Source organism: Ochotona princeps, chromosome 1 (assembly GCF_030435755.1).
Source record: "Ochotona princeps isolate mOchPri1 chromosome 1, mOchPri1.hap1, whole genome shotgun sequence".
Taxonomy (NCBI): domain Eukaryota; kingdom Metazoa; phylum Chordata; class Mammalia; order Lagomorpha; family Ochotonidae; genus Ochotona; species Ochotona princeps.
This window is the reverse complement of record NC_080832.1, coordinates 119,934,209-119,942,529: the sequence shown is the minus strand read 5'-3', so window position 1 is coordinate 119,942,529 and position 8,321 is coordinate 119,934,209.

Genomic DNA, 8,321 nt, shown 5'->3' with positions numbered 1-8,321 from the left:
CAGCTCTTAAACTATTATTTTCTTTTCCAAATCAACAAGTCCTTAATTTTGTTCTCCCCTTTGAAGGCATTACACATTATTTTTTAATTGCAGTATGAACTGATAAATAGTAAGGTGCACTAATCTTGACTGTACAGCACTATATTTTTCCATGCATCTATGTAAGTATCTCCAGCATCAAGATATCATTTCTATGACTATAGTCAACTCCATCCTAATCAATACTCACTCAAAGCAGCCACATCTCCTCTTCAATTTTTTAAACATTTATTTTCATCTTATTTGAAGGCTGTTTCATTTTTAAACAGAGACAGATAAAGACAAAAAGTCTTCCTTACACTAGTTCTCTCCCCAAATGGTTGCAACAGCCAGAGCTGAGCAAGGTAGAAGCCAGGAACAGAAACTAATTCAGGCATTTCATGTGGGTAGCAGGGACTCAAGCACTTGAGCCATCACCCGCTGGCTCCAAAGGGACGCATTAGCAAGAAGCTAGAGCTGTCATCAGGCCTAAAGGCTCATACTCAGTCACCACTAAATGGAATGGCATCACTAATGCCTGTCCCACATGTGCACCAGTAACCATGCTTCTAGCCACTATCACCATAGATTAATCTATTTTTGAATTTTATACAAGTGAAATCATATGCCTTTATATTCTTTTGTATATACTTACTCCTTCTAACATCATGACTGTGCATAACAGCAATGTATTCCTTTTCGTGCCTGTGTAGTATTCGAATTTGTAAATGTGCATCCTTACCTATTCCAGTACCATGACATACTTGAAGTGCCCCTTGTTTTGGGGTATTCTGATTAAATGCACCATGATCAGTCTGAAACACAAGTTTTGGTGGAGATAAGTACTCACTGAGGTTAGGAATAGCTCTAGGCGTAGGAGCCACATGGCATGTATACATTTACCTTTGAGAAGTGTTGCCAATCAACTTTCTACACTCCCAACTGCAAGCGTGTGAGGGAACAACAAAAGCTTCACCCAGGCGGGTGTCACGGTATAGTAAGCCTAGCCTCAACTGTAGTCCGGGAGCCCATATGGGCGCCTGTTCACGTCCCAGTTGTTTCACTTTCGATGCAGCTCCCTGCTGATGGCCTGAGACAGCAGCAGAAGATAAGCCTGAGTCATTGGGCCCTCACATGCACATGGAAGTCTTGGAAGAAACTCCTGTTTCCTGATTGGCTCAGCCCCAGCCATTGCTGCCATGTGGGGAGTGAACTAGCAGATGGAAGACCTCTCTGTTCTCTCCCTCTCCTCACTCTCTCTCCTTTCTCTGTAACTCTTCCTTCTAAATAAAGATAAATCTTTTTTTAAAATTCACAGAAAGATTCAATTGAAATTTTTTTAACAAAATTGGAATCTGCAACTTTTTCATAACACGCATGTTCTAGATCCCTCATAAACATGCTTGCTGTGAGATGGCAGGCTTTTTGTGTAGACCATTTTGACAGTGCTTTAGTGTGCAATATTTGATAGATAATGACCAGCTGCAGGCTAAGTTCAGTAGGCATCTTGGGGATGGGTCTATCAGCTCAAGGGAATGACTCCCTGAAGATACAGAACACAGAGCAGACGCACCACTACAGCCACGTCATTGCCGATGGCTGCATATTTACTATGCATTTAGTAAATCCACATGAGCTAAAAAGGAAGCAGGAAACCACCCTACCATGCTTCACTGATGAGGGAACCCACGTCAGTTTCCAATACCCAGAAACCTGGACCCATTTAAAAATAAGAGTGAACTATTTTATATATAAAAAAAATAAACTTCTGAGGCAAATCAGCTGCAAGAATAGCAACCTTGGCCACCAAAGACACAGTGGCACTTAAAAAAATCATGACAAAATGAAATTTTTAAAAATTTAGTGAAAAAAATGAAAATTATGTGTAACTTTCCCATAATTCACATTTTAGCACATTCCTTGAAATTTCATTCTGTTTCTCCCCAAGGTGGATTTAGTGAGAAAAGTAAAAGAATTTTCTAAACTTTTATTTTTTTTTAAAGATTTATTTATTTTATTACAAAGCCAGATATACAGAGAGGAGGAGAGACAGAGAGGAAGATCTTCCGTCTGATGTTTCACTCCCCAAGTGAGCCGCAACGGGTCGATGCGCGCCGATCCGAAGCCAGGAACCAGGAACCTCTTCCAGGTCTCCCACGCGGGTGCAGGGTCCCAATGCATTGGGCCGTCCTCAACTGCTTTCCCAGGCCACAAGCAGGGAGCTGGATGGAAGTGGGGCTGCCGGGATTAGAACCGGAGCCCATATGGGATCCCGGGGCGTTCAAGGTGAGGACTTTAGCCGCTAGGCCACGCCGCCGGGCCCGAGAATTTTCTAAACTTTTAAAAAGTAGTGTATCAGGGCAGAAATGCCGTCATTCTGATATGAGAAACTTAGATTTTCCCTAAGAGAACAGGGTTGGCATCACACTCTGACTTCCAATCTTGACAAAGAATACAAAGCTGAGAATTCAGGCGGAACAGTCGCCTCTGAGAACAAATGGAGGACAAGAAGGTAGGTGCTAATACCTCATCCCTAGTGGCAGGAAACATGGAAGAACTGTGAGAACAGGGCTCCACTGTCTGGAAGCCTGGGGTGGTCCCCTCCCCCTTCACAGACCTTCAGTCAAGTGAGCCCCTGCCAACCTCCCTCCAACAAGGAGCATGGTATACACACCATTTGGAAACAACAAAGGAAAGAAATGTGTCTCACACCTGAGGAGCCAGGTAGATTGTAATAAGGGGTGATATCACAGAAAAAGGAAATTGGACCTTGGGAGAATTCGAAGTACAAAAGCTCTCAGAAAATTTTTTTAAATGTTAAGAAAGAAAAATTTGTGATTTCTCTCCAGAAAAAAAGAGAGACATTTTATTTAAATGTCAAAGGAAAGGTTGCGTAGATGAAAGAGGGGCAATGAGTGAGCTGAAACATTTTAAAAATAGAAGTCCTGAGTCCCCCCAGAAACTTCTGCAGATGCCATAAGTAGCAGGAATAACACTCTAAAGAAAAAAAAAAAAAAAAACAGCATCAGTGAAACAGAGAACAGAAAAAAAAGGCGGGGGGAAGGTGGCAATTGGCACAGCTGTTAAGACACCTATGGGTCCCACGTCAGAGCTAACTGGATCCACCTTGCAGCTCTTCCCTTCCGATTCCAGCTTCCTGTCCATGGGCACCCTGGGAAGCAGCAGGTGTTCACTCGCCTGGTTGTCCTGTCACCCCTGCAGGAGACCTGGGGGGACAGCTCTGGCCATTGTGAGCTGCCCGGGAGTGGACTATCTGGTAGGAGCTCTGTGTCTGCCTCTGTTTTGATCCTCCTGCCTCGCAAATATCTTTGACATATATGTTGAAAGAATATAGAAAATACATAAACTGGAGATATTCTGATAATATTTATAAATGACTCTTTCCCAAATTTAGAAAAAAAAGGCCTAAAAAAAAATTTCATAGAAGTCTGGATTATGCCCTTCCCTGCATTAATTGTCACCACAAAAGACTTCCCTGATACCAGGTACCCCTTAGAGGGAACAGAGAAATCACTGACATCAATCATCTTACTCATGAACTCAAGGCAAGAGCACACCACCGAGTGCTGTTTCCAGTTTCCTCGGGAGAATTCCAGAGCCAGTGAATCAAACTGCCTACCAAATCAAGACCTCCTCAGACTTGCAAGGACTCAAAACACACATTTCTGTCCTGTTCTCCAGAGCAGCATCCCTGCCGCACTGTGACGCTCTTGGCCCCATGTCTCCGGGAACCTCCCTGCAGTGGAACAAGGCGGTGCATATTCGCGGCTACTCAGCTCTTCTGTCTTCTGTTCCCTTCAAGCAAACCTCACGGAGTTGATGACCTCTTCCTAGCAACGGTGCTCTCTCCTCTTCCAACTGCCAAGTTTCTTCATCACCCTGTTCCTCCTCTCTGCCTCTGCACTGTTATGTCACCAGAACTGTGGTTAGAGGCAAGCAAGGACCTTATCATGGGAATCCCAAAGAGAACCTGGTTAGGTTACCTTATTGAGATCCCTTATCCTACTCGGAACCCCATTGCCTCCGAGGAGCTTTCTCCCCCTGGAAATCTGCCGACATGTTGTCCTGTGAATCCCTACCTTTGGTTTTGCTGTTCCATGAGATTCCTCAATGCACAGCTTTCAGCATATCACAGAGTGCCTGCCCCATGGTTGCTAGAGACCAAAACCTCTTCATATGAAAGAGAAGGAGGGTTTTCCTAAGAGAACCTTCTCTGAAAACACCTCACCTCCACAAGTTTCAAATCCAGGATGGACGACCCAGGACCCACAGAAGGCCAGGTCCTGAACCACGCTGTCTGATCCAGCTTGTATCAAGGAGCCATATGCTGCAACTTAGAGCAGATTGCAATGATTAATAAAAGCTGATTAAGAAAAATCACCAGGAAAGCCCTCGAAAAGATCACAGAATATGGAATTAAAAGATGTTTCCTTTGGTACAAATAGTTTGAAATCCGTGTAGATAATGGATCTTTAAAAGGTTTATGGAAGTAGATGTTAAGTAAAATAGATGGGTGATTTTTTTTAATTATTGAAAGGTAGATTCACAGAGAGAAGGAGAGACAGAAAAATCTACTGGTTCACTTCCCAAAAGGCTGCCGAGCAGACCCAAAGCCTGGAACCAGGAGTTTCTTCTGAGTTCCTCACATGGGTGCAGGAGTTCGAGGACTTGAACCTTCATCCACAGCTTTTCCAGGCCATAAGCAGAGAGCTGGATGGGAAACGGAGCATCCATGACATGAACCAATTTGAGATATTGGCACTAGCAAGTGTAGGATCAGCCTGTTGAGTCACCACACCAGCCCCATGCATGGATCCTTAAAATTATCTCACATAAAAACAAATTCATCTTTTAAGTTCATATTTTCACAAATTATTTGAAGTCCCTTTACATACCAACCCATTAGCAAGTGTATACTCAAGTATGAGGAAGGCTTATTTGCAAAAAAACTCACAGAACAAGCTCAAGGAAATATCAGAGAAAGCCAAGTTCATCCTAGTCATGATGATAAGCTCTGGAGAACAAGCACTCTGCTACTTCTTCCTGCTGCTCATCTTTGACGGAGTGCCTGGGCCCACACAATGAAGGCTTAATAAATGTCAACCAACAAATAGCTCCTTAGTTTGTGTTTAAGTCCTGTATCCATTTCCCATCTTCCTTTTCCACTAATGCTGTGAGACCATTTCTATCCTTGGCTGGTAGGGAAGAAAAATTCTGGTATCACCTAATTGTTCCACGGAAGCTGATTAATTTCTATATGCATGCTAAATCTCACAGAAATAAGGTCTGCAGACCTTAAAGACCATCTGCCTGCCTTGGGAACAGAACCTGTGCAGGTCCCTGCTCTGCACTGACAGAGACACTTAAAGGAGCAGTGTTCCTTGCCTGTGAAGCCTTCGTCCCTTCAGGACCAAGCAAGGAGGAAGTGGTTTGTAAATATTCTCGACTTACATGGCAAGGCTGTTCCTTATTTGCACTGTGACCATTTCAGCCGAGGCCTTCCTGTCAATTCCTAGTCTAACAGCTGGCAGACACCACAGTCATTTCTAGAGCTGCCAGTGGCCTTAAAGCTTACTCAAGGGGGTAATTTGGCTCTGCAGTTAAATCACCACTTGGATCACCTGCAACCAAGTGCCTGGTTTGAGTCTTGTCTAGCAGATGACAGCTCAGGCACTTAGGCCCTGCTATGCACATGAGAGTCCCAGATTGACTTCTGGGATCTCGGCTTCGGCTGATCCAGCCCTGGTATGGACATTTGGAGAGTGAATGAGTGTGTAAAAACTTTGTGTATCTCACTTCTCTCCTCAGCCTCTCTGTGCGGCTGCCTTTCAAGTACATTAAAATTGGGGAAAAAAAAGATCTTCTCAGAAGTCCAACCTCATACCAACTCCAAGCACCCTGAGGATTTAGGGCATTTCATCATTCTAGCTCTCCTTCTCTTTCAGTGTCACCCAGGCTTACAACAAAATTTCCTGAAATAAACAAGTTATAAGTTTGACATCGTCACAGTGAGGAGCGACATCCTCTCCCATCTTCTCTGGGATGTGAACCGTCCCTTTGTGCAGAGTGTGTGACACCATCCACATAACTTCAGTCATGCTATAGTTTATAATTGTTCTATATTTTTTGTTAATTGTTGCTAGTCTCCTCGGTCTAACTTATAAATTATTTGTTATCAGAGGTATGTGCATATAGCAAACAACATAATACAGGTTAACTATTCCTTATCTGAGACATTTAGAAGCAGAAATGCTTTGGATTTCAGATTTTTTTTCAAACGCTGGACTATTTACATATACATGAGCTCTAAACATAAAATTCTTTCATGTTTCACATGCACCTGATATGCAGAAGCTGAGAGTAATTCAGTACAGTATTTTTAGTGCATCTGTATTTTAGGCCGTGACCCATCACATGAGGTCAGTGGTGGAATTTTCCACTTGTGCTGCTGAACCAGAACTCAAAAAGTTCCAAATTTTGGATTTCCTGCTTCCTGCAGGATTCTGGCTCTAGATCTGACACCGTGAAGGTCTTTGACGTGCTGGGAGGCATCTTCCTGCTTCCTATGCCTGTTCACAGTTTACAAAATTTGTTTGTAAGCTGTGCCAAACACTGGCTGCAAGTTCAAGATAGACGAACACCTTATGTGGATGAACTGCAACCCCAGATGCATGAACTATACCTTGGGACTAGCTGTCCTGTAAGCAGAGCGTCGCCTAGTTACTTTGAACTCATCTATATGCTCTTTTCCTGTGGCATTCGGAAATATGACCGCATTTGGGGTATCCTTATTGAAAGTTCATTTTCATATGAACCAGTCTTTCTAAATATCAGAGGTCATACCCCAATAGAGTGTGCCATCGAGAGAATGTTCTGGTTTAACTTTATATCAGAAGAGGTAGCAACTAATAGTAGCACGCCTGGAGAAGCATCTCAAGGGCTGATGGAAAACAATACTTCAACATGTCAGGCAGAGTATGGAGGCTCATCCAGGGTCCTCATTTGTGAACAGCTTTTCCCTTGGGAGTTCTAATTGTGCTTCTTTCATCTTAACAAATGAAGTAGGCCCGGCGCTGTGGCCTAGCGGCTAAAGTACTCGTCTTCAACTCCCCGGGATCCCATATGGGCACTGGTTCTAATCCCGGCAGCTCCGCTTCCCATTCAGCTCCCTGCTTGTGGCCTGGAAAAGCAATCGAGGACAGTCCAAAGCCTTAGGACCCTGCACCCATGTGGGAGACCTGGAAGAAGTTCCTGGCTCCTGGCTTAGGATCGGCTCAGCACTGTTCGTTGTGGCCACTTGTGGAGTGAATCATCGGATGGAAGATCTTCCTCTCTGTCTCTCCTCCTCTCTGCATATCTGACGTTACAATAAAAATTAAATAAATCTTTTTTAAAAAAGAAATTAAGTAATAAGTTCTGGTGGTTAAGGCAATTTTACTAACATGGGTGCTCTCTGGGGATTGATTATATTATTTAAATGCTGGACTAATGCCTTTGGATACCATTGTGTTCCTTTTTAATCTTTTTAAAGTGAGTTTGTGCTTCTGGATACCACCATGAACTCTGTGTGGAGGCAAAAAAATTTTTTGAGACTTTTAAACGTATAATAAAGGCAGTTTTTAAAATAAAGTTTTGTATGTCTGAAAAAAAATTCCAAATTTTAGGGACTGGTGTGGAGAATATAGCAAGCTAATCTTCCACCGGTGTGGCCAGCTTCCCATACAGGCATTGACTCTAGTTCCAACTGCTCCACTTCTGATCCAGCTCCCTGCTTATGGCCTGGGAAGGCAACAGAGGATGGCCCAAAGCCTTGGGGCCCTGCATCCAAGTGGAAGACCCACAAGGAGCTCCTGGCTTCAGATCAGCTCAGTCCTGGCTGGTTAGAGTGATTTGGGGAGTGAATCAACAGATGGGTGATCCTCTCTAAACCCCGCCCCCTCCATAACTCTTTCAAATAAAATTAACAAATCCTTTTCTGAAAGTTTCATATTTTAGAATATTTCAGACTTTGTATTTTCAGATTAGGGATGCTCAGCCTGAGATTTAAGGGCTTAGTAACATCTAAGGCTTCAGGCTTGCCCTGCGGGTCTTGGACGCCATCATCTGAAAATAAGGAGGGATACACATCCTTAAGGGAAGATGTCCATAGAGAATTCCTTACCACCAACACCATCAACTCACCCAAACTCTCTCTCCTGAGAAAGAATTCTCCGTTCAAGCCAGCTCCAACTCACTTACCATATCACAGCTAAACAAGCTTTTACAAAATGTCAGATTCAATC